The 27,127-nt window shown below is 45.0% G+C and overlaps 1 protein-coding gene and 1 long non-coding RNA gene across 3 annotated transcripts in view; one reads left to right on the plus strand and one right to left on the minus strand.

Annotated features, from left to right (window-relative positions):
- Positions 1-2,387, minus strand: part of LOC140477445 (hepatocyte nuclear factor 4-gamma-like) — a 148,536-nt gene extending 146,149 nt beyond the window's left edge. Inside the window, exon 1 of one of the 2 annotated variants that reach the window (XM_072571374.1) lies at positions 2,197-2,387. The gene's annotated coding sequence lies outside the window, so the exon portion shown is untranslated. The other variant, XM_072571373.1, reaches the window with a different exon arrangement.
- Positions 1,592-17,591, plus strand: LOC140477447 (uncharacterized). The gene is made up of 3 exons (XR_011960733.1): positions 1,592-1,779; positions 11,077-11,224; positions 17,476-17,591. It is a non-coding gene; the product is annotated as an uncharacterized lncRNA (long non-coding RNA).
- The last annotated feature ends 9,536 nt before the right edge of the window (positions 17,592-27,127 follow it).

The following is a 27,127-nucleotide window of genomic DNA, read 5'->3' on the forward strand; positions in this document are numbered from 1 at the left end:
CACACTGCTGCTGAGTGTAAGCTTTTTTAATTTAAAAAAAAGGTTTAGTCTTTTCTATGCGAATAACTTTGCCTATTTCATGTGTTTTCCATGTGGCTGCCTGGGTCACTCACAACACTCAATAAAGTATAGCACTGTATAAGTGTATCGAAAAGGCACCTCAGGATATTTTGTAGCACATCACCCAGGGTTAACAGTCTCCTAGGAAATCTGTAGAAATACAAATCCAGGGTGCGCCAATGAGGGGATAGTCGAAATGTCTGACTAATCTGACTTACTCCCACTGAAAGGCTGCAAACATTTAGCTCTGTGCGGTCAAACAGAAACATTAAGCTGTTGGTGGAGGTGGGGGAAGGGGCTTTGAAATGATCTAGTAGAGTGGCATAAATTCCAGAACTGTACACAATGTAAGGGGTAGGGGACCCAGCTGTCTGTGACATTATGACATGCTTTTTGAAAAAAAACACAAATGACTAACTTGTGTATTTCCAAAACTTACCGAAGGTAATTTTTATCCTTATGGAGCATGGAAACATTGGAATGAAGAAGAATGTGCTATCTAGGCATTTTTGCATTATTTAACAATTATCTGAATTTTGGTAACTCAAAAATAGGTTTATTCATATGCCACAAAATGACTGACAATAATCGCTTGAGTCGCCAGAATCGACAAGTATTTGCAGAACAACGTCCGAAATGAACCAGTTGTGGTAGTTTATCCCAACTGCTGTTAAAAGTTTTGTACATAGTCTGACACTTTACAATGAAAAATGGATGACCTATATATTAAACAGATCTTTTGCTTTGATCATGCACATTACTACTGCACGTCCTATGTTTGCAACAAAACTCAAGATGATTTGTCACTTATACTATTTCGGTCATAACTGTACACAATCTAGTTAGCAACGAGAGAACCTATGGTCGTCTGTGCAAAAGTCGCCTTACATTTGCAAAATTTTGAGAAGTCGCTTTCATTTGGAGGTGCATTTTGAAAATGCCCACATCTCTTCCACATAGTCACTTAACTGGCGCAATTAACGTAAAGCATTGCTGTAGTCCACCAGAATTTAAAAACTGTTGACCCCACCTCTGAGTAAATATGCGCTTCGGGTTGCTTTAGAAACAGATGGGAATCAATGGACGAGGTCTCCCAGCATATCAAAGTGTTAACAGGCAGAAACTAAGACTACGGAAATTTGGCTCATTATTTACACAAATGTTTGAACTGAGTGAGTAAATATGGGTTTGCCCTATTCTGAGTGGTTGCACGGCTTCCTCATGTTTTCCCTTCCCTGTATCAATTTCAGAACTTACCGCAACGTGCCCTAAATTGAGTGTTTCAGAAACCCCCGCCGGAGTTAATCGGGGTAACAATTCAATTAGAAAAGCCACATTGAGTCTGGAGAACCCGCCTGATTCAAATTGCAAAACAATACAGTACATTTCTGAAGCCAGAGCACCAAGTGACTGTCCCCTAGTAACGAAATTCCAGCTCGTTGCTTGATATAAATAGCGCTTCACTACAGGTCAGCATCTCAGGTCATGTTTATCACAATCCGTGTCATGAATCCAGTCTGTGTCCCACCAATCTGATGGTTTAACCCCCCGCCCAGCAAAATAAAACTCCTCACATAGACACTGGTAGCTGAAAGTGATAATATTCTTTAAGGGGAGGTCAAAGAAAAGAGCTGAAAAAAACATTTCTTCTTAAAAAAAAACTCCAGTACTTGGAATTCTCAGAAGACTCAAGTGATGAACTGGGACACAAAGGAAAAGGTCAGTTCTAGGTATAAGAAGTTGTGAGTGGGGTTGCTGCTGTCACGTGTGCCGCCTGTTGTTCAGATATCTCACACCATACGGTTCACAGAAGGCGGGTGGGGGAGGAAGGTCTGATAAATAAAACAACTTGCTGAGTCTTACCTTTTCTTAAACCGCGGGCCGTCTGCTTCTTGTCATCGGCCAGGGCCACCCAAGGATACGGAGGGCTGGGAGAGAGAGTCGGGGAGCTTACAGGCACCTTCCTTCCCCCTCAGTTGAGCTGCCAAGCCAGCATCAAGGTGCGTCCTACCCATCTGCTGTGTGTAGTTCAGTCCCAGGCGCCGGGGCCCTCCTAACCTGTCACTGTCTCGATCATTGGACCAACTCCAAAGTGGGTGGAGATGTTAAACAGTAACTAACATCGAAGGCACTTACCAGGCTCCACACTACTTTCACCCAGTGACCAGTTTAGCCCTTCCCTGTTGTTCCCTCTCAATCAGCTCCGACTTGACTTATTTCTTTTGAACTTCTGGGGGTGGCTGAAGGAGTTTTGTGTCGATGGGCAGAACTGCTGCTCTTCCCTTGGACACTGTGCACGCTTCTGCAAGGATTCGGTGTCTGCAACATTTCACATGACGATCAGTCACTGCTTTTCGTGACAAGTAGAAACCCAGCGAACAAAACAGAAACCGTTCTCACCTTCCCTCAGGCTCCTCCCGGTTCCCGAGGTCACCTGGATTTTTTCTCTCTCTCTCTCTCTCTCTACTGTAGTATACTGTAATCAGAATGTTCCCAGGGCACTCACACACTGGATGTGTGATCTCAGCAGGAGCCACATTCTCATTTATATCGCTATAGGTCACTCAGTGTTGCTCCGAAATAAGTGAATGACTTTTTTTTTGAGGATTCTTTCTTCAACAATTTTGGCTTCTTGTTAAATACACTTTTGTGAACCCACACTGTCCTTTCCCTCTCCCGTTTCTGTCCAGATATAAATGGGGGGGGGGGGGGGGAGAGGGTTGAATTGAATATGCACAGAATCCCTACAGTGTGGAAGCAGGCCATTCGGCCCATCAAGTCCACACAGACCCACACATTCCACCCACCCCATCCCCATAACCCCACATTTCCCATGGCTAACCTACCCACCCTGCATATCCCTGGACGCTACAACGGGGCGATTTATTACAGCCAATCCACCCTAACCTGCAGCACCCAGAGGAAGCCCACGCAGACACGGGGGAATATGCAAACTCCACACAGACAGTCGCTTAAGGGTGGAATCAAACCAGGTCCCTGGTGCTATGAGGCAGCGGTGCTAACCACTGAGCCACCATATCACCCTAAATATTGTATCAGATTCAGAGTAACAGAGAGGCTAAATTCTTCATGACAATGTTATTTTGCCATGTGGGTAAAGTATAAGTTCTTTTTCATAGAATTTAATAAATCCGAACTAAATGGTCCACCGATGTTGAAGGAAGTTGAATCCATCACAAAATCTGCCATCTCATCTTAAATCGCATGTTCCAGTCTTGGCAACAAGAGGCCAATGTATCATTGGAAATGGACATACTGAGCATTGTTGTGGCACAAATAGAGTCATGGAGATGTACAGCATGGAAACAGACCCTTCGGTCCAACCCGTCCATGCTGACCAGATATCCCAACCCAATCTAGTGCCACTTGCTAGCACCTGGCCGATATCCCTCCAAACCCTCCCTATTCATGTACCCATCCAAATGCCTCTTAAATATTGCAATTGTACCAGCCTCCATCACATCCTCTGACAGCTCATTCCATACACATACCATGCACTTCATGAAAAAGTTGCCCCTTAGGTCTCTTTTATATCTTTCCCCTCTCACCTTAAACCTATGCCCTCTAGTTCTGGACTCCCCGACCCCAGGGAAAATACTGTCTATTTATCCTATCCATATCCCTCATAATTTTGTAAACTTCTATAAGGTCACCCCTCAGCCTCCGACACTCCAGGGAAAACAGTCCCAGCCTGTTCAGCCTCTCCCTGTAGCTCAGATCCTCCAACCCTGGCAACATCCTTGTAAATCTTTTCTGAACCCTTTCAAGTTTCAGAACATCTTTTCAATAGGAAGGAGACCAGAATTGCATGCAATCTTCCAACAGTGGCCTAACCAATGTCCTGTACAGCCGCAACATGACCTGCCAACTCCTGTACTCAATACCAATAAAGGAAAGCATACCAAATGCTTTCTTCACTATCCTGTCTACCTGCGACTCCACTTTCAAGGAGCTGTGAACCTGCATTCCAAGGTCACTTTGTTCAGCAACACTCCCGAGGACCTTACCATTAAGTGTATAAGTCCTGCTAAGATTTGCTTTCCCAAAATGCAGCACCTCGCATTTATCTGAATTAAACTCCATCTGCCACTTCTCAGCCCATTGGCCCATCTGGTCCAGATCCTTTTGCAATCTGAGGTAACCCTCTTCGCTGTCCGCTACACCTCCAATTTTGGTGTCATCTGAAAACTTACTTACTGTACCACTTATGCTCGCATCCAAATCATTTATGTAAATGACAAAAAGTAGTGGGTCCAGCACCGATCCTTGTGGCATTCCACTGGTCACAGGCCTCCAGTCTGAAAAACAACCCTCCACCACCACCCTCTGTCTTCTACCTTTGAGCCAGTTCTGTATCCAAATGGCTAGTTCTCCCTGTATTCCATGAGATCTAACCTTGCTAACCAGTCTCCCTTGGGGAACCTTGCCGAATGCCTTACTGAAGCCCATATAGATCACATCTACACTCTGCCCTCATTAATCTTCTTTGTTACTTCTTCAAAAAACTCAATCAAGTTTGTGAGACATGATTCCCCACGGACAAAGCCATGTTGACTATCCCGAATCAGTCCTTGCCTTTCCAAATACATGTAAATTCTGTCCCTCAGGATTCCCTCCAACAACGTGCCCACCACCGAGGTCAGGCTTACCGGTCTATAGTTCCCTGGCTTGTCTTTACCACCCTTCTTAAACAGTGGACCACATTTGCCAACCTCCAGTCTTCATGCTGCATATCATTTCCCAGCCCAAGTCTGGATACTGACTAGTGTGTATGTACCAGTGATTCAATATTAGATAGAGCTGTAAATGGACAGCGTGGCCATAGAATTGTTGATGGCACAATTAACTTGATTGCTTTGAAAACATTTGCCTGATGAATTCCTGATATGTCCCAGGGATGATGACTGGTTTTCAATAACCATTATCATTTTCCTTTTCTTTGGGCATACTTCCGGGCCCCAGATATTTTTTCCTTTACCTCGAAAGACCTTAAGTTTAGATGACATGACCAGCTACTGTCAGTTCTCCTCTAATACATGCAGCCCTTTCTAGATTCAGGTTGTGATGAAGTCAGTGGTTCTGGTAGACCGCACATTGAGCCACACCAAATGGTTTATTGACAATGGATTTATTGTCAATGACTCTGTTTGCCACTCTGCTGGTGACTGAGAGTGGAATTAACAGTGTTTGGGAAATTACCTGGTTAGTGTTGTCACACTTTGTTGGATAGTGCATATTTGAACAATTTTCGATGTCATCATCATAACTTTAATGGATTGATTTGCTATGAGAGGATTGCCAGATCAGATGCATAGATCCTCTGGATGACAGGGGAGGTCATCAGGATCTGTGGCCTTCAATGCAGCAAGACGTGAACTGAATTTGCTGAGAACTGGGAATGACCGATATTAGGGAGCTTGGAAATGGGAAAGTTGATTAATCTACTGAGCACCGTTGATGCCTTTGCATGCAATTCTTCTGACATTCGGGACCCCATCTTGTTTTAATTTGGGGGCTTTTTAGTGATCGTTCTTCTTTATTAATTCCACTAATGTCCATGCCATTCTTGAGTAGATGTGTCAAGGCTGCAGAGGCTTTCTCTGGTCCACTAATTGTGGGACAGCAGAACTGCAGCTGTAATTTGTTGCTATTGGTGCTTGGCCAATGATGTAGCTCTGTATTGTAGTTTCACTGGGTCAGTATATCATTCCAAGTCTGGCGCTGCTCCCATCTTGCTCATTGAACTGAGAGCAAAGTGAGAAATATGTTACAGGCAGTAGCATATAATTTTGATGCTGCTGGTGTGCTTCATTGATGTCCAGGTTTGAGCTACCAGACCTGTCCATCGTCAAAAAGGGTGGTGCTGGAAAAGCACAGCTGGTCAGGCAGCATCCGAGGAGCAGGAGAGTCGACGTTTCAAGAATAAGCTCTTCATCAGGAATCATTATTAAAAGAAGTTCTGGGATTTACATATTAATGAACCAAAATCTGCATCCCGTTCCAAAAGATGAAAGACTTAACAGCAATCTAGGTTTGTTCAATATATCATTTAAGTTGCATGACATTGTAATCTTTTGCTATAAACTCTGTATGGTCCTGCTCCACAGCTGCCTGAGGAAGGAGCAGCACTCCGAAAGCTCAAATTAAATCTGTTGGATTGTAAACTGATGTTGTGTGATTTTTAACTTTGTCCACCCCAGTCCAACACTGGCTCCTCCACGTTATTTCTCAATAAAGATCTAGACCACTCCTGGATTTTCAAAAGACAGCTGAAGAAAGTTAATGATGGCAAAACCACAGAACGAATCATTTAACATAAAGATCATGCTATGCTGTGACATAATGCTGTTGTAAATATAAAATATACTGTCATTTAATTTACTGTAGGCAGCACCACAGAGGTCCATGGGTTTCGTTCAAATGTTAGGTTGGATTTTGTTAACTATAAGAATGGCTGTAAAGCTTTACCTAAGAGCAACACAGGATGAGAATAATCAGACAGAATGATCAGATAGGTCATTAAGATTCCGCATTCTGTCTCAGCATAAACAGTAGGCAGGAGGATTGAAGGCTTTCCTATGGTGTAGGGTACCATTGATTATACACAGCGTTTAGTAGATGTTGCATGTTAACTCTGCCCATACTAAAACCAAAAGTGGTTCCAAGTATTCAATGTCTGAACAGTTAACAACCACTGGCACGGTACTAAGAAGTCCATTACTCTGTATTCTTGGCAGCAATCACAGGGACTTATTTTCTACAGCAATTCACTTTGCTAGATGTATTTGAGCCACCAGGCAAGAGAATGCTGGCGTCTAGATGACAAGAGCTATCATTTGATGACGTGGCTCTTGACTCCAGTGCTCTACTTACATATATATGTTGCAACTCAAAAGTGTAGACCAGTGGTGTGTTAGCACAATGCTGCCTCTGCACCTGAAACACCCTGGAGGAATCGTCCAGTACTCATCAAGTCGGTATTGCATAAGCACATCAACATGAGGGGAAAGCTTAGGTCAAAAGAACATAAGAAATAGGAAAAGGAATAGCCATGTATCCCATCAAACCCGCTCTGACATGTAATACTATCATCATTAATTTCAGTGTTGACACCACTTTCCTGTTCACTCCCCTTTTCCCTTCATTCCCAGATAGAACAAAAATCAGAATTCTAATGAGTCGTAACCATTTGATCGAAGAAATTTCTCTTCATCTCGGGACTTATAATATGAATGCCACTTATTACTTCCTCAAAGGTCACTAATAAGTTAATCAAACATGATTTTGCTTTCACAACAGTACTTTGCTATTCTAGATTTCCCCGGTCAGAGGAAGCAACCCTCCTGGTAATTTTGTGTATTTTAATCAAACGATTTTCCAGAAATTGGAGGTGTAGTGGACAGCGAAGAGGGTTACCTCAGATTACAACAGGATCTGGACCAGATGGGCCAATGGGCTGAGAAGTGGCAGATGGAGTTTAATTCAGATAAATGCGAGGTGCTGCATTTTGGGAAAGCAAATCTTAGCAGGACTTATACACTTAATGGTAAAGTCCTAGGGAGTGTTGCTGAACAAAGAGACCTTGGAGTGCAGGTTCACAGCTCCTTGAAAGTGGAGTCGCAGGTAGATAGGATAGTGAAGAAGGCACTTGGTATGCTTTCCTTTATTGGTCAGAATATTGAGTACAGGAGTTGGGAGGTCATGTTGCGGCTGTACAGGACATTGGTTAGGCCACTGTTGGAATATTGTGTGCAATTCTGGTCTCCTTCCTATCAGAAAGATGTTGTGAAACTTGAAGGGGTTCAGAAAAGATTTACAAGGATGTTGCCAGGGTTGGAGGATCTGAGCTATAGGGAGAGGCTGAACAGGCTGGGGCTGTTTTCCCTGGAGCATCGGAGGCTGAGGGGTGACCCTATAGAGGTTTACAAAATTATGAGGGGCATGGATAGGATAAATAGGCAAAGTCTTTTCCCTGGGGTTGGGGAGTCCAGAACTAGAGGGCATAGGTTTAGGGTGAGAGGGGAAAGATATAAAAGAGACCTAAGGGGCAACATTTTCATGCAGAGAGTGGTACGTGTATGGAATGAGCTGCCAGAGGATGTGGTGGAGGCTGGTACAATTGCAACATTTAAGAGGCATTTGGATGGGTATATGAATAGGAAGGGTTTGGAGGGATATGGGCCGGGTGCTGGCAGGTAGGACCAGATTGGGTTGGGATATCTGGTCGGCATGGACGGGTTGGACCGAAGGGTCTGTTTCCATGCTATACATCTCTATGACTCTATAATTCTAAACTCCGGAGAATATCAACCTAATACAGCTAGCCTTTCACCATTGGACAAACGTGTCATCTCAGTCAACATTCTCCATACTGGCTTTGAGCCAAGTATACACTTTATTAAATATGGCAAGCAACATTGCAAATACTGTATTCTAGATGTGGTCTCACCAAAACCCTGTCCAATTTGTAGTATGGCTTCTTTATATTTGTATACCAAATGCCCATGCCAAGATGATGCCACGCCAGGCCAGGAGACCACCATGCCAAGCTAGGAGACCGCTATACAGGTCAACAGGATGCCACACTGGACTGAGAGACCACCATGCTGGCTGAGAGACCACCATGTTGCCTAAACGACTGCCATACCAGGTGAATGGTCACCACAGTGGGCTAGGAGACCACCCCATCAGGCTGTGAGGATGTCTTGCAGGGTTTGCACTGAGGCCAGGAGTCCAAGTCCAAGCTGAGGCTGGGAGTTCAGGATGTCACCAAGAAGAAAGAAGAGGGGTAAAAAAACACCAAGGAGAAAAAAAGAAAAAGAAACATTTGGAATGGACAAACTCTGGCTTAGCTGTTCTACTCCACCGCCATCTTGGAAATGAATTGCCATCTTGGCAACATGATTTTCCTTTTGCAAATACCAAATGTTGTCTAAAAGCTTTGGGGTTTTCTGTGTACCACAATATAACCTCCCTAAAAAGAAAGACCAGTGTTTTCCCTGATAGATGTTAAGCTAACGGTCTTTTGGTTTCCTACTTCCTGTCTTCCACTTAAACAGGTGATTTATATTCACTATTTTTCAATCTGATGGACTCTTTCCAGGATCTAGAGTATTTTGAGAAATTTAAAACCAATTGCAACTGTTATCTCACAAGCCACATATTTTTGGAAGCTAGGATGAAATCCATCTGGGAACTTTCAGCTTTTATGTTGAATAATTTTCTCAGGACCTATTCCCTGGTGAGTGTAGATGATTTAGATTCCTTCCTCTTTTACCTCTTAACTTACATTTTTTCTGGGATGTTATTTGTATTCTGTAAAATGTTGAATGACAGACGCAAAATATTTGGTTATCTGCAATTTCCTCATTTTCCATTATTAATCCCCCAGCCTCACTCTCCAGAGGACCAATCCTTACTTTACTGACTCTTTTCCTTTATAAATAGCAGCAGTCTTGCTAACTATCTTTGTATTTCTAGCCAGATTTCCCTTACACTCTGATTTCTCCCTTTTTATGATTTTCTTTCTATATTCTTTAATGCTTTTTATGTTCAGTCCTATCTTTACATCTGCCACTAGTCTTTGTGAACTTTTACACCTTTTCTTTCAATTGATACTACCTTTTAACTTCCTTAGTTAGTCATGTCTGGTAAATCGCAATATTGGAATCTTTTCTTTTCCACGCTGCTGTGTATTTTTGCTCAGTGTTGTGAAACAATTTCATTAATGTCTGTTACTGGATCTGCACTGACTCATCCCTTAACATGTTCTCCCACCTCACTTTCTCCAACTCAAGTGAAGAGGTCCTGACTGAAATTCAAATAAGAACATAAGAAATAGGAGCATGTGTAGGCCATTCAGCCCCTCACGTCTGCCCCACCATTCCCCAAGATCATGGTTGATGTGCCCAAGGTTTAACTCCTTGTTTGTGCCATCCCATCATAATCTTCAACTCCCAATGTTTCAAAAACCCATCCACCTCCTCTTTAAATATCTTTCAATAATTTAACTTCCACAACTCTCTTGGGTAGAGAATTTCAGATATACACCACTCTCTGGGAGATGTCTTGTACGTATCTCCTATTTGGGGTTGAGTAGGTGATTTGCTTCTTGAACACCTTGGGTAGTTATTATAGCTGCTGTGAGTCCTTCTACAATTCCTCCTTCATCCAGCAGCCTGTCCTGCTTTGCATGGTCTTTGTATAATCTCCAATTTGTGCTGCCTTCCACAGTGAATGCATACTCGTGCAACCAGATCTGGGAGCAAGCGATTTGTAGAAAAGCTTTCAAGACAGCAACAACGGCTTCACTATCCACCACTACTCCACTCAGTGTAGACTATTTCAGCTTGAAATGACTATAGAGAGGAACAAACACTTATAGAATAACAGCAACAAAAATCCACCAACAAATAAAGAGTAATTCTTTGATAACTCCTTCAAAATAATACTGACGAGGCATCCTTTCAGCTGCATTATGTACGTTGAGCTGTGCAAGGTAAAGAGAGAGCCATTGGCTGGAGCTTTTGAGTTTCAAAATGTTGATTGATGTCAAATTTGTCCTGCTCTGTACATCTTTGGTGGGCAGTCATCGCACATGCATTCACATGTACATATAGAAGGTGCCCAGCATGAATTGATAGTGCACATGCTTAGCAGGAATACCATTTTACAGTGCCCACAAATTTGATAGCTACCAGCCCATGGTGAATAGCTGTATGTCTTGAATGAAATTTCCAGGCTCCTGAAGTTGTGCCATTGTAGTGTAGCTGAAATCCTGAGCTAATAAGTCTGGTTTCAAATTCGCAATTATATTTCTTGTCAATGGGTTACATATTCCTAGATGCTGTTGACCTTATGCGTTATTGGAGCTGTACTCATCCAGGCAATAGGGATCATTCCATCACATTCGTTACTTGTGCCTTAGGGAGTCAATGGGGTGCAGTTTAGTATTATGTTTGCTGTTACATCATTAGAAACGTTTTCCACTTACAGTTGGACACCAGAGTCTTCTGGACGTGCTCACTTTCACGTTCAGTAATGCAAAACCTGAGTGAAATAGAGCAATCACCTGAGAAACCTTACCTCAGTCTTTACAAACAGTTCAACCTGCAATCTTCAGCCTCACAGTAAGGACGAGCAGGTAAGAGAGAAGTGTTTTCTTTGGACTATTACACTTTTATAATACTCGTGTGGAATGATGGCAAAACAGGCTTGTCAGCAAAGCCGAAGAACAGAGAATTAAAGGGACAGTGGAAGCAATAACAGATATGACATTGACTGAGTGACACAAAGAGAGGTGAATGGCTATTTGAAGGACTTTTTTTCAAATCATTCATAGGATTGGACATCACTGACTAAAGCAACACTTACTGCCTAACACTAGTTACCCAAAGGCGGCACGGTGGCACAGTGGTTAGCACTGCTGCCTCACAGCGCCAGAGACCCGGGTTCAATTCCCGCCTCAGGCGACTGACTGTGTGGAGTTTGCACGTTCTCCCCGTGTCTGTGTGGGTTTCCTCTGGGTGCTCCGGTTTCCTCCCACAGTCCAAAAATATGCAGGTTAGGTGAATTGGCCATGCTAAATTGCCCATAGTGTTAGGTAAGGGGTAGATGTAGGGATATGGGTGGGTTGCGCTTTGGCGGGGCGGTGTGGACTTGTTGGGCCGAAGGGCCTGTTTCCACACTGTAAGTAATCTAATCAAAGGGCATTTAAGAGTCAACCGCATTGCTGTGGATCTGGAGTCACATAAAACCCAGACCAGGGAAGGATGGTAGATTTGCTTCCCTGAAGGACAGTAGCGAACCAGAAACAAAAACAGTAATCGCTGGAAAAGCTCAGCAAGTCTGACAGAGTTCTGAGGAAGGGTCACTCGGCCTGTGATATTAACTCTGATTTCTCTCCACAGATGCTGCTTGACCTGCTGAGCTTTCCCAGCAATTTCTAATTTTGTTTCTGATTGACAGCATCCGCAGTTCGTTCAGTTTTGATTGCAAAATCGGTGTTCTGCAATTGCAGTGGAGATTGCAACAAGCGTTTTGGAAGCCCCTTATCTGAATGATGAGGCATTGAGATTTGTACATTTTATTCACAAGATCATTGAAGTCCTTTAGCTCACTTACTGACCCATAGCCCACTTTCCTTTTGAAAAATGTGACATTTAGCCTACATTGCTGTATCTGCTGCTAGAATTCAATTACCATCTGAAATTTAGCCTTTCCTTTGTTCCAGTTAATGCCTGTTGCAGAGTTTCTATTTGAAACCACTCTTGTACATACCACCTTAAGATTTTTGTCATTCTTAAATTTAACTTCACAGTTGACAAGCCGAACTGAGATAGTGGATGTTGGAGCAGGCCAGGCAATTCTGATACCACAAAATACTGTAGCTGCTGGAAATTTGAGAATAAACAAAAAATGCTAGAGAAAGCCTGAGTAGTATCTATAGAGAGAGAAACAGAGTTAATGTTTCAAGTCCAACATGTCTCTTCTTTGGCATTACATTATTGTTTGGGGTTCCCGAAAGGTCATGTTGGACCTGACATTAACTTTCTTTCTTTCAGCACAGATGCTGTTAGACCTGATGAGTTTCTCCAGCACTTTGTAATAAAAACAAAGAGTTTAAGACTCCCGATGGTCTCATTGTAACCCTGGTCTATTTTAATTATAGATTCCTTGTTTCTGAAACAATTAACATGCTGTTTAAAACCAATGAGGTAAAAACAATGACTGCAGATGCTGGAAACCAGATTCTGGATTAGTGGTGCTGGAAGAGCACAGCAGTTCAGGCAGCATCCAAGTAGTTTCGAAATCGACGTTTCGGGCAAAAGCCCTTCATCAGGAATAAAGGCAGTGAGCCTGAAGCATGGAGAGATAAGCGAGAGGAGGGTGGGGGTGGGGAGAGAGTGGCATAGAGTACAATGGGTGAGTGGGGGAGGGGATGAAGATGATAGGTCAGGGAGGAGAGGGTGGAGTGGATAGGTGGAAAAGGAGATAGGCAGGTAGGACAAGTCCGGGCAAGTTATGGGGACAGTTACTGAGCTGGAAGTTTAGAACTAGGGTGAGGTGGGGGAAGGGGAAATGAGGAAACTGTTGAAGTCCACATTGATGCCCTGGGGTTGAAGTGTTCAGAGGCGGAAGATGAGGCGTTCTTCCTCCAGGCGTCTGGTGGTGAGGGAGCGGCGGTGAAGGAGGCCCAGGACCTCCATGTCCTCGGCAGAGTGGGAGGGGGAGTTGAAATGTTGGGCCACAGGGCGGTGTGGTTGATTGGTAGTATCGAGGTAGGTAGAGATGAGTTCAGTGGGGCAGGAGCATGCTGAGACAATGGGTCAGCCAGGGTGGTCAGGCTTGTGGATCTTGGGAAGGAGGTAGAACCGGGCAGTGCGGGGTTTCCGGACTATGAGGTTGGAACCTGTGGGTGGGAGATCTCCTGAGGTGATGAGGTTCTGTATGGTCTGGGAGATGATGGTTTGGTGATGGGGGGTGGGGTCATGGTCGAGGGGGTAGTAGGAAGAGGTGTCCTCGAGTTGACGTTTGGCTTCAGCGGTGTAGAGGTCAGTGCGCCAGACTACCACTGCGCCCCCTTTATCCACTGGCTTGATGGTGAGGTTGGGATTGGAGCAGAGGGATTGGAGGGCTGTGCATTGTGAGGGTGAGAGGTTGGAGTGGGGGAGGGAGGTAGACAGGCTGAAGCGGTTAATGTCCCGGTGGCAGTTGGAAATGAAGAGGTCGAGGGCAGGTAATAGGTCAGCGCGGGGTGTCCAGGTGGATGCAGTGTGTTGGAGGTGGGCGAAGGGGTCCCCGGAAGGTGGGCGGGAGTCGCGATTGTGAAAGTAAGCTCGGAGGCGGAGGCGACGGAAGAATTGTTCGACATCACGGCGTGTACTAAATTAATTGATGCGTGGGCGGAGGGGGATGAAGGTGAGTCCTTTGCTGAGGACTGATCATTTGTCCTCAGTGAGGGGGAGGTCTGGGGGGATGGTGAAAACTCGGCAGGGCTGGGAGCTGGGATCTGGTGTGGGTGTAGAGCTGGGAGTGGGGGGGCGGAACCTGTAACTGGAGTCGGTGTGATGGTGGGGGGAATGGGGGTGGAGTCATGAGCAGGGGTAATGTTCCCCTCGGGGTTCTGGGGGGGTGGGGATAGTGACAGTGGGGTCTGTGGGTGGCATGTCAGCAGAATGCAGGTGAGTGGCGCTGGTGGGGGCGGAAGTGGTGGTGACCATGGCAGTAGGGGTGGCGGAAGTCACTGAGCATGTGGCATCAGCGATGATGTGAAGGGCAGAAGTGATGTCAGGTGTGATGCATGAGGACTTGTGAGGGGTGGAAGTGGTTGTGGGAGTGGCCATGATGGGGGCGGAAGTGACATCATCAATCAGCGTGGGGGTGGTAGCTGCATCAGCCGCATGGCTAATGGTGGAATTGGTTCCGAGGCCAGGGGAATCTTCTGGAATGTTTGAGGAGCGCTGGTTATGGAGGTGGGTGGATAAAAGTTTGTTGTACTTACAGTTTTTGATGTTTGAGATGGAATTGAAATACTGTTTGTTGAGAGTATGAATTCTCCTGAGGATGTAGTACAGAGTGGGTCCTTTGCAATTCTGAGAGAGTGTGGCCCTCAGCTGAGGCAGGGCTGACTGGAGAGAGGTTAGGTGCCAGCGCATTGCTGCAAGCGTGGAGCGGAGGATGGGAACCCCGCACTGCCCGGTTCTACCTCCTTCCCAAGATCCACAAGCCTGACCACCCTGGCCGACCCATTGTCTCAGCATGCTCCTGCCCCACTGAACTCATCTCTACCTACCTCGACACTGTCCTATCCCCCCTAGTCCAGGAACTCCCCACATACGTTCGAGACACCACCCACACCCTCCACCTCCTCCAAGACTTCCGTTTCCCTGGCCCCCAACGCCTCATCTTCACCATGGATATCCAATCCCTCTACACCTCCATCCGCCATGACCAGGGCCCCCAAGCCCTCCGTTTTTTTCTCTCCAGACGTCCCCAACAGTACCCTTCCACCGACACTCTCATTCATTTGGCCGAAATGGTCCTCACCCTTAACAATTTCTCCTTTGAATCCCCCCACTTCCTCCAGACCAAAGGGGTAGCCATGGGCACACGTATGGGCCCCAGCTATGCCTGTCTCTTTGATGGCTACATAGAGCAGTTGATCTTCCGTAATTACACCGGCACCACTCCCCACCTCTTCCTCCGCTACATTGATGACTGCATTGGCGCCACCTCGTGCTCCCGCGAGGAGGTTGAGCAATTCATCAACTTCACCAACACATTCCACCCTGACCTTAAATTTACCTGGACCATCTCTGACACCTCCCTCCCCTTCCTGGACCTCTCCATCTCCATTAATGACGACCGACTTGACACTGACATTTTTTACAAACCCACCGACTCCCACAGATACCTGGATTACACCTCTTCCCATCCTATCTCTTGCAAAAATGCCATCCCGTATTCCCAATTCCTCCGCCTCCGCCGGATCTGCTGCCAGGAGGACCAGTTCCACCATAGAACACACCAGATGGCCTCCTTCTTTAGAGACCGCAATTTCCCTTCCCACGTGGTTAAAGATGCCCTCCAACGCATCTCGTCTACATCCCGCACCTCCGCCCTCAGACCCCACCCCTCCAACCGTATCAAGGACAGAACGCCCCTAGTGCTCATCTTCCACCCTACCAACCTTCGCATAAACCAAATCATCTGCCGACATTTCCACCACCTCCAAAAAGACCCAACCACCAGGGATATATTTCCCTCCCCACCCCTTTCCGCCTTCCGCAAAGACCGTTCCCTCCGCGACTACCTGGTTAGGTCCACGCCCCCAAACAACCCACCCTCCAATCCTGGCACTTTCCCCTGCCACCGCAGGAACTGTAAAACCTGCGCCCACACCTCCTCCCTCACCTCTATCCAAGGCCCTCAAGGAGCCTTCCACATCCATCAAAGTTTTACTTGCACATCCACTAATATCATTTATTGTATTCGTTGCTCCCGATGCAGTCTCCTCTACACTGGGGAGACTGGGCGCCTCCTAGCAGAGCGCTTTAGGGAACATCTCCAGGACACCCGCACCAATCAACCACACTGCCCCGTGGCCCAACCTTTCAACTCCCCCTCCCACTCTGCCGAGGACATGGAGGTCCTGGGCCTCCTTCACCACCGCTCCCTCACCACCAGACGCCTGGAGGAAGAACGCCTCATCTTCCGCCTCGGAACACTTCAACCCCAGGGCATCAATGTGGACTTCAACAGCTTCCTCATTTCCCCTTCCCCCACCTCACCTTAGTTCTAAACTTCCAGCTCAGTAACTGTCCCCATGACTTGTCCGGACTTGTCCTACCTGCCTATCTCCTTTTCCACCTATCCACTCCACCCTCTCCTCCCTGACCTATCACCTTCATCCCCTCCCCCACTCACCCATTGTACTCTATGCTTCTCTCTCCCCACCCCCACCCTCCTCTAGCTTATCTCTCCACGCTTCAGGCTCACTGCCTTTATTCCTGATGAAGGGCTTTTGCCCGAAACGTCAATTTCGAAGCTACTTGGATGCCTCCATGCTCTTTAAAACACCTACACTAAATTGTGCATTTGCTAGCATTTCAGATTCTGACCCTTTTCAGTTTTAGCTAAAAGCTTTGTAGTCAGTTAGAACTTTTCATCTTGTGTAACCATGAGCATCAAATGCTGAGTCATATAATGAAAGAACAAAGCCAAAAATGAGTAATTATCACAGAGATTCTGTTTATAGAGAGCTCCAGTACAGATATCATTCACTTTGTTAATCAATTGGAAGAAAATAATAAAAATAATGTGAATGGTACTGAGATCTTCATTGTCTAAATTTTATACATCTATTTTTGTGAGGTTATATGTCACATCAGGAATTTTTCATGATAAGAATTCATAGAAGTGCAATTTTATTACTGACCCAGTTCCTGTTTAAAACCTCAGTTAACTTTAGTTCCCCCTAGGAACCCTCCAACCACAAGGGATGAACTCCGATTTCTCCAGTTTCCTCATTTCCCCTCCCCCCACCTTGTCTCAGCCCCAACCCTCGAACTCAGCGCCACCTTCCTAACCTGCAATCTTCTTCCTGATCTCTCCGCCCCCATCCCCACTCCGGCCTATCACCCTCACCTTTACCTCCTTCCACCTAACGCATTTCCAACGCCCCTCCCCCCAAGTCCCTCCTCCCTACCTTTTATCTTAGCCTGCTTGGCACACTTTCCTCAATCTAAATGAGCAACTTAGTTCAAGAAAATGAGTGCATTGCTGGACCCTTTTGACAGTAAACTAAAAAAATGCAACTTTTAAAATTAAAAATAAAATGAAATGTGTGTACCGATATTCAATCATTTAATCAATTTCTCCCTCTTTTCATAGGTTAAAGTAAATTACTCAAAAGGAGAAACTGCGATCCAAGAATTGCAATTAATGGATATGCAAAGGAAGTAATCAGGATGGAAGATGCTTGCATTGAGTTCTGTGATCTTGCCAATAAAAATGATAGCCTTAAATCAAATGAAGTGTCTTTCATTGAAGAAATCTGTTTCACTGAAAATGCAAACTTTCTTATACATCTGGGTTTTGTAGTTTTCTGTCTTTTTTTTTAGATTAGATCTAATCTTTTGAATTAGATTCCCTCCAGTATGGTAACAGGCCCTTCAGCCCAACAAGTCCACACTGACCCTTCAAAGAGTAACCCACCCAGTCCCATTTCCCCTCTGACTAATGCACCTAACACCAAAAGCAGTTTAGAATGACCAATTCACCTGACCTAGGTAAAAACAATGACTGCAGATGCTGGAAACCAGATTCTGGGTTAGTGGTGCTGGAAGAGCACAGCAGTTCAGGCAGCATCCAAGTCGCTTCGAAATCGACGTTTCGGGCAAAAGCCCTTCATTTCTGATGAAGGGCTTTTGCCCGAAACGTCGATTTCGCTGCTCCTTGGATGCTGCCTGAACTACTGTGCTCTTCCAGCACCACTAATCCAGAATTCACCTGACCTGCATGGCATTGGTCTGTGGGAGGAAACCGGAGCACCTGGAGGAAACCCACACAGACATGGGGAGAACATGCAAACTCCACACAAACAATCACCCAAGACTGGAATCAAACCTGGGTCCCCTGGTGCTGTGAGGCAGCAGTGCTAACCACTGAGCCACCGTGCCACCCCTTGTGGGGTCTTATTGTGATTAACTGCAGATGGAGATTGGTGATAAGCTGGAAAAGCATGAAGAGACTCGGGGTAGGGGGAGTATCTTAAAAGTGTGCAGCGACTGACAGGTGACTCATAGATGTGATCCTGTCCTGAATGTTTCCTCTGGTGTGGTAGTGTGTGATTGTGTTGAAGATAACCATGCAACTCACTTCCACATTTTTGAAAGCTGGATTGGAGACTACAAAAGAATCTCAACCTAAAAGTGAATTTGTTTTAATTCAACGTTTTAGTTAGCCAATGAAGTAGAAAATACAATGCATTATTGTTAAAAGTTCATCTTGACTAAACATGATCAACTGTTTTAAACTTGGTATTAAACATTTGTAAGTCGGTGCTTAATCCTCTTATTTGAGTAACTATTTGTCAAAATTTTCATTTGTTTCAATTATTGTTGAGGCAGAAGATCTCTTTCCTGTGGAAATAAAAGTCAATATATCCCCCTAGTGTACTGCCTATACCTATTACCAATTCCATTACCCTTTGCAGTTAATCAATGAGGGCTCCATATCATATACTTACAATGTTAACTTGTGGAGCAGTAATTTCCATTAGGGAGATCATGGTCCAGCTAAAACAAACATTTAATCACGAGTGAGCCTTTGACATTCCCAGCATTTCTGTTTATTCTTTCTATTTCTTTATTGTTAATAAGACCAAAATATGCCTTAAGCTGACTGTGCTCTTTATACATGGTCATTTCTTGGTTTTGTTTTGCAATGAGGTTATTCCTTTTAACTGTTTGTTTTCAGTTTAGAGCTCTGACTGACACAACATTAACCAGCTAATTTAATGTGAAAGCTTCCATGATCAGATGGGCTAATGGGCAGAGAAGTGACAGATGGAGTTTAATTTAGATAAATGTGAGGTGTTGCATTTTGGGAAAGCAAATTGTTGCAGGACTTAAGCATTTAATGGTAAGGTCCTCGGGAGTGTTGCTGAACAAAGAGACCTTGGAGTGCAGGTTCATAGCTCCTTGAAAGCAGGTAGATAGGATAGTGAAGAAGGCATTTGGTATGCTTTCCTTTATTGAATACTGGAGTTGGGTGGTCATGTTGCAGCTGTACAGGACATTGGTTAGCTTTATGTGTGGGAAACTATGTCTCAACAAACTTGATTGAGTTTTTTGAAGAAGTAACAAAGAAGATTGATGAGGGCAGAGCAGTAGATGTGATCTATATGGACTTCTGGAAGGCGTTTGACAAGGTTCCCCATGGGAGACTGATTAGCAAGGTTAGATCTCATGGAATACAGGGAGAATTCACCATTTGGATACAGAACTGGCTCAAAGGTAGAAGACAGGGGAAGGTGATGGAGGGTTGTTTTTCAGACTGGAGGCATGTGACCAGTGGAGTGCCACAAGGATCGGTGCTGGGTCCACGACTTTTCATCATTTATATAAATGATTTGGGCATGAGTATAAGAGGTATAGTTAGTAAGTTTGCAGATGTCTCCAAAATTGGAGGTGTCGTGGACAGCGAAGAAGGGCTTATGCCCGAAACGTCGATTCTCCTGCTCCTTTGATGCTGCCTGACCTCCTGCGCTTTTCCAGCAACACATTTTTTAGCTCTGATCTCCAGCATCTGCAGTCCTCACTTTCTGCTAGCGAAGAGGGTTACCTCAGATTACAACAGGATCTTGATCAGATGGGGCAATGGGCTGAGAAGTGGCAGATGGAGTTTAATTCAGATAAATGTGAGGTACTGCATTTTGGGAAAGCAAATCTTAGCAGGACTTATACACTTCATGGTAAGGTCCTAGGGAGTGTTGCTGGACAAAGAGAACTTGGAGTGCAGGTTCATAGCTTCTTGAAAGTGGACTCACAAGAAGATAGGATAGTGAGGAAGGCATTTGGTATGCTTTCCTTTATTGGTCAAAGTATTGAGTACAGGAGTTGGGAGGTCATGTTGCTGCTGTACAGGACATTGGCAAGGCCACTGTTGGAATATTGCATGCAATTCTGGTCTCCTTCCTATCAGAAAGATGTTGTGAAACTTTAAAGGGTTCAGAAAAGATTTACAAGGATGTTGCCAGGGTTGGAGGATTTGAGCTATAGGGAGAGGCTGAACAGGCTGAGGCTTTTTTCCCTGGAGCGTCGGAGGCCACGGGATGACCTTATAGAGGTTTATAAAATTATGAGGGGCATGGATAGGATAAATAGACAAAATCTTTTCCCTGGGGTCGGGGAGTCCAGAACTAGAGGGCATAGGTTTAGGGTGAGAAGGGAAAGGTATAAAAGAGACCTACTTTTTCACACATAGAGTGGTACGTATATGGAATGAGCTGCCAGAGGAAGTGGTGGAGGCTGGTACAATTGCAACATTTAAAAGGCATTTGGATGAGTATATGAATAGGGAATGTTTGGAGGGATATGGGCCAGGTGCTGGCAGGTGGGACTAGATTGGGTTGGGATATCTGGTCGGCATGGACGGGTTGGACTGAAGGGTCTGTTTCCATGCTGTACATCTCTATGACTCTATGACACTATTGACTCTATCCATGCCTCTCATTACCTTGTAGACCTCGATCAGGTCACCTCTCTTCCTCCTTCTCTCCAGAGAGAAAAGTCCGAGCTTAGTCAACCCCTCTTCGTAAGACAAGCTCTCCAGTCTAGGCAGCATCCTGGTGCACCTTCCTTGCACCCTTTCCAAAGACTCCGTATCTTTCCTATAATAGAGCGACCAGAACTGGACTCAATATTCCAAGGGTGGTCTTACCAGGGTCTTGTAGAGCTTCAGCAAAACCTCGCAGTTCTTAAACTCGATCCCCCTGTTAATGAGAGCCAAAACACCGTACGCTTTCTTAACAACCCTTTTCACTTGGGTGGCCACTTTGAGGGATCAATGCACTTGAACTAAGATTCCTCTGTTCCTCCACTCTGCCAAGAATCCTGTCTTTAATCCTAAATTCAGCATTAAAGTTTCAAAATGCATCACTTTACATTTATTCAGGTTGAACACCAGCTGCCATTTCTCAGACCAGCTCTGCATTCTGTCTATGTCACGCTGTAGCCTGTAATAGCCGTCGATACTATCAATTGCACCTCCAACCTTCGTGTTATCAGTAAATTTACTAACCCACCCCTCAATCTCCACATTCAAGTCATTTAAAATAACTATAAAGAGCAGAGGCCCAAGAACAGAGCCCTGTGGGACACCACTCACCACTAACCTTCAGACAGAATACTTTCCATCTACAACCACTCTCTGCCTTCTGTCAGCCAGCCAATTCTGAATCCAGACAGCCAAATCTCCCTGTATCCCAAACCTCCTGACTTTATGAATGAGCCTACCATGGGGAACCTTAACAAATGCCTTGCTGAAGTCCATATACACCGCATCCACTGCTCGGCCTTCATAAACCTGTCTCGTCACCTCCTCAAAGAACTCAATAAGATTTGTGAGACATGACCTGCCCCTCACAAATCCATGCTGACTGCCTTTAATCATGCTATGCTTTTCCAAATAGTCATAAATCCTATCCCTCAGAATTCTTTCCAAAACCTTGCTGACCACAGACATAAGATTGACTGGTCTGTAATTGCCAGGGATTTCCCTATTCCCCTTCTTGAACAGAGAAACAACATTCACCTCCCTCCAATTCTCCGGTATGATTTCTGTGGAGAGTGAGGAGGCAAAGATCTTCACCAGCAGCTTAGCAACCTCCTTTCTCATTTCCCAGACCAACCTAGGATAAATCTGGTCTGGCCCTGGGGACTTATCAATCTTAATGTTTGCCAAAATTTCCAGCATATCAACTTCTTCAATCTTGATCTGCTTATGCCTGTTTCCCAGCTCCTCAAAGTTCTCATTCACAACAAAGTCCCTTTCCTTCGTGAAAAACAAAGCAAAAAACTCATTTAGGCCATCCCCTATGTGCTCAGACTCCACGCACAAGTTACCTATGCTATCGCTGACCAGCCCTATCTTCTCCCTGATCATGCTCTTATTCCTCACATATGAGTAAAATGCCTTTGGGTTCTCCCTAATCTTTCCTGCCAAGCCTTTATTGTGCCCCCTCCTGGCTCTCCTCAGTCCACTTCTGAGCTCCCTTCTAGCAAGTCTGTGATCCTCTAAAGCTGTGCCAGATCCTTGCTTTCTCCACCTTATGTAAGCTGCCTTCTTCCATTTGAGGAGAAGCTCCTCTGTTCTCCAAGGCTCCTTAATCTTACTCCTTCTTGCCTGTCTCAGAGGTACAAATTTATGCATCGCTCGCAACAACTGCTCCTTAAATAGTCTCCACATGTCTGTTGTGCCCTTTCTGCGTAACAATTGCTCCCAATCTGTACTTCCTTTTCCCCAATTAAATATCTTCTCTTGGTAACTGTTCCTTTCCCTCGCCAAGGCATTGGTAAATGTGAGGCAGTTGTGGTCACTGTCACCAAAGTGTTCTCCTACCACGAGATCTGACACCTGTCCTGGCTCATTGCCAATCTCCAAATCCAAAATGGCCTCTACACTTGTCAGCCTGTCTACATACTGAGTAAGGAAACCCTCCTGAAAACACCTGACAAAAATGGCTCCATCCAAACCATCTGCACGAAGGAAGTTCCTGTCAAAATTGGGAAAGTTGAAGTCACCCATAACAACAACCCTGCTTCATCTGCATTTTACCAAAATCTGCTGGCCTATGAGCTTTTCGATCTCCCTACTATTTTTGCGGGGATCTGTAGAAAACCCCCAATGAGGTGACTGCTCCCTTGCTGTTCCTAACTCCCATCCATACTGACTCAGTAGACAAACCTTCCTCAACAACCTTTGTTTCTGTAGCTGTGATGCACTCTCTGATTCGCAATGCTACACCCCCTCCTCTTTTTCCACCCTCCCTGTTCTTTTTAAATGTTCGAAACCCTGGAACATCTAGCAATTACTCCTGTCCCTGTGAAACCCATGTCTCTGTTATGACCACAACCTCGTAGTCCCGAGTACTGATCCATGCTCTAAGTTCATCACTCTTATTTCTGACACTCCTTGCAATAAAGCAGACACACTTAAACCGATCCCTTTGTTCCATCACATAATAACCTTCTCGATAGATTCACAGCATCCTGTCACTTCCCCATATCTAACTACACCCCCCCCCACCAGACATGTAGCTCTGATTCCACCCCCCCCCCCCCCCACCCCCCACCCCGGCAAACTAGTTTAAACCCTCCCGAACCACACAAGCAAATTTCCCACCCCGGACATTTGTGCCCCTTCAGTTCAGGTGCAACCCATCCTTCGTGTACAGGTCCCATCTTACCCAGAAGGTATCCCAATGTTCTAAATATCTGAAGCCTTCCCTCCCACACCAGCTGCACAGCCATGTGTTAAGCCTGCATTCACTGACTGTTCCTCACCTCACTGTCTCGTGGCACCAGCAGCAAACCTGAGATCACGACTCTACTCGTCCTGCTCTTCAGCTTCCAACCTAACTCTCTGTAGTCACTTTTCAGATCCTCAATCCCTTTCCTGGCTATATCATTGGGGCAAATATGTACCACGATTTCTGGCTGCTCACCCTCCCCCTCCCCATGTAAATCCGATCAGCAACATTCCAGATCCTGACACTGGGGAGGCAACATACCCTCTGGGAGTCCCGTTCCTGACCACAAAATCTCCTGTCAATCCATCTAACTATTGAGTCCCCTACCACTAGCGCTTTTCGATTCTCTTTTCTCTATTTTCTATTCTTTTCTTTTCTATTGAAGGTCAAATGTTGACCTTCACCACCAAACCCCTCCCCCAGACAAAAGCCTCCATCACAGCCCACCCACAGTCTGCTGGAACATGCTCATCCCCTCCCTCACTCCTATCTCGCCTCCGATCTGGCAAAATCCCTAGTCCTTGCTTGGCCAATGCATTGGCAAGATGTGAGGGGCTTGACTGAGCAGCTTGATGGGTGGAGTGGAGTGCTTGAATATTATCAGGAATCCAAGTCTTGTGGGGGCGTGAGGGGATGTTAAGCAGCAGTGGAGAATGTCAGATTTTTTTTGAAGCAATGCAAGTCATTTAAACTAAACGTGACCTTAAGGAGGAGTCTTCTATTCATGAGAAGGTGATAGTGAAACTGGAATTACATTCCACAATTAATTCTCCTGAGGCTGTTCACTCCTGTAAACCTGCTGGACCTGGCAGTGGAAGATGCAAAAACTCAAGCAAAAAGTGCTAAGGGGCAGTTTAAATCATAGTCAGCATCAGGTGCACCCTCTCTGATAACAGTTGGAAGAACTGGGCCAATATTATTTGTTATTTGCTGAGTATTTAAAAATCAGTGGACCATTTCTCATGCTTGTATCGTAAGGTACTTTCATATAGCCAAAGATCAAAGACAAATATCCAAACATCTGAATTAGGAGATGAAGGAGGCCTTTCAGCCTAGTAAGCTTGCTCTGATGTACAGTCAGATTGTGGCTGATCTACTGGTGGTCCAAGTTCCACATTTCCATCTACCCTTGATACACTTTTGTATCTTTGCCGAACATGAGTCTATCTACTGCCAATTTAAACATGTTTAATGACCCACCCCTCCAACCTCTCTTGAGAGTTCTGAACGTCCTACAACTTTCTGAGAGAAAATCATTTTCCTCATCTCTGACTTAAACACCTCATTTTAAATAGTGTGCTTGACTCAACCACAAGTGGAAACATCCTTTGCATGTCCACCCTGTCAAGTCCGTTCAGAAATCACACAATTCAATTAGCTCACCTCTCAGTCTTCTGAAATCTAACGAAAACGAGACCAGCCTGCCTAAGCTCATAAGCCAACCCAGTCATTCTCAGTTAAGAATCTAGTAAGTGTCCCTTGAACCAAGTCCAATGCATTTACATCCATCCTTAAATATGGAGACTAAAACTCACACTGTTCAAAAAAAGAGTCTGTGGACTCAAAGCATTGGCTGTTCTACTCTCCACAGATGCTGCCAGATCTGTTGAGTTTCTCCATTATTCTCTGCTTCCAGTACAGTATTTAAGCTGTGGTATTTCCAATGCTGTGTGTAACTGAGGTGTAACATCCTTCAGTTTATATTCACTTATAGAGTCAAGAGATGTACAGCACGGAAACAGACCCTTCGGTCCAACTCGTTCATGCTGACCAGATACCCCAACCTAATCTATTCCCACCTGCCAGCACTTGGCCCATATTCCTCCAAACCCTTCCTATTCATATACCCATCCTTTTAAATGTTGCAATTGTACTAGCCTCCAAAACTTCCTTTGGCAGCTCATTCCACACACGCACCATCCTCTGCATGAAAAAGCTGCCCCTTAGGACTCTTTTATATCTTTCTCCTCTCACCCTAAATCTATGGCCTCTAGTTCTGGACTCACCCACCCCAGGGAAAAGACTTTGTCTAATTATCCTATCCATGTCCTTCATGATTTCTCTGTCTAATTAATACACTGCTTTCTCAATCTTCTTGCCAAAGTGAATAACTTCACATTTTACCATTCACTTATGATAAAATATCACCAGGAAGACACAAACGTGGGGTATCGGAGCATAAATTCCCAAAATCAAATAAAAACTTTCTGAAAGCTGAAGAATTTTAGGATGAGAGACTTTGCTTGCATCCAAATTTTTCAGTTGGTAAATTTCAAAGTACTGTTGTGTCCTTTTCTGAAACTTAGGCAAAGGATTTTCCCATTTGAAGTTAATAAATGGTGATGTTAAATCTGCCAATACCAGACTAATGCCATTTACAAGTTTGCTGATGACACCACCATCATCGATTGAATCTCAGATTGCGACGAAACAGACTAAGACGGGAAGTGGAAGACCCGGAAAAATGATGTACTGAGAACAACCTAGCTCTCAATGTCGGCAAAACCAAGGAACTCATTCCTGACTTTCAGCAGGATGTTACTCATGCCCCCCCCTACACACTAACAGAACAGAGGTGGAACGAGTGGAGGGTGTCAAGCCCCTGGGAGTAGTCATCCACAACAAGCTTTCTTGGTCTCTTCATGTGGACACACTGGTTACAAAGGCCCAACAATGTCTCTTCTTCCTCAGGCAGCTGAGGAAATTTGGCATGACAGCGAATACCCTTGCCAACTTTTATAGGTGTGCCATCGAGAGCATTCTGTCTGGACGTATCACTACCTGGTATGGCAACTGTACCATTCAAGATCGGAGAGGGTTACAGAGAGTGATGAACTCAGCTCGGAAAATCACAAAGGCCAACCTCCCATCGATAGAATCCATCTACCAGGCCCGCTGTCAAGGAAAGGCTGTCAGTATTCATCTATCCCACCCTGGCAATGTTTTTCTACAACCTCTACCATCGGGGAGAAGGTACAGAAGCCTCAACATACTCACCAGCCGGTTTCACAATCGATTCTACCCGACTGTTAGAATACTGAATGGTCTCACAAACTCTTAACATTCACCTGTACCTGTGTTTTTGTTTTTGCTGCTGTTTACCTATTATTTACTATCTATGTTACTTAACTCTGTGATCTGCCTGTATTGTTCACAAGACAAAGCTTCTCACTGTGCCTCGGTACACGTGACAATGAATTCAATTCAATTCAATTCGAATTCTCTCACACAATAACACAATTCGCAGCTCATTATTTATGCAAGGGAGATGTTGTGGGAATTAATTTGTGAATTGTAAGGTAAACAAGATAGAAGATGCTGCCACTGCTGAGACCTTCTGTGTTCCAAGGCTCTGGTGCCATATTTAAAACAGCTGGACACCACTTCAGGTACGGCAAACCATGAACAGCTCCTGACACTGCGATAGTCACCCCTCGAATCTCAACACAGATGGAAAATAGAAGAGAATTAATAGAGCAAGTTCTTGACCCACCTTCAGACAAGATGTTA

The sequence above is a fragment of the Chiloscyllium punctatum genome, chromosome 5 (genome assembly GCF_047496795.1).
Source record: "Chiloscyllium punctatum isolate Juve2018m chromosome 5, sChiPun1.3, whole genome shotgun sequence".
Lineage (NCBI taxonomy): Eukaryota > Metazoa > Chordata > Chondrichthyes > Orectolobiformes > Hemiscylliidae > Chiloscyllium > Chiloscyllium punctatum.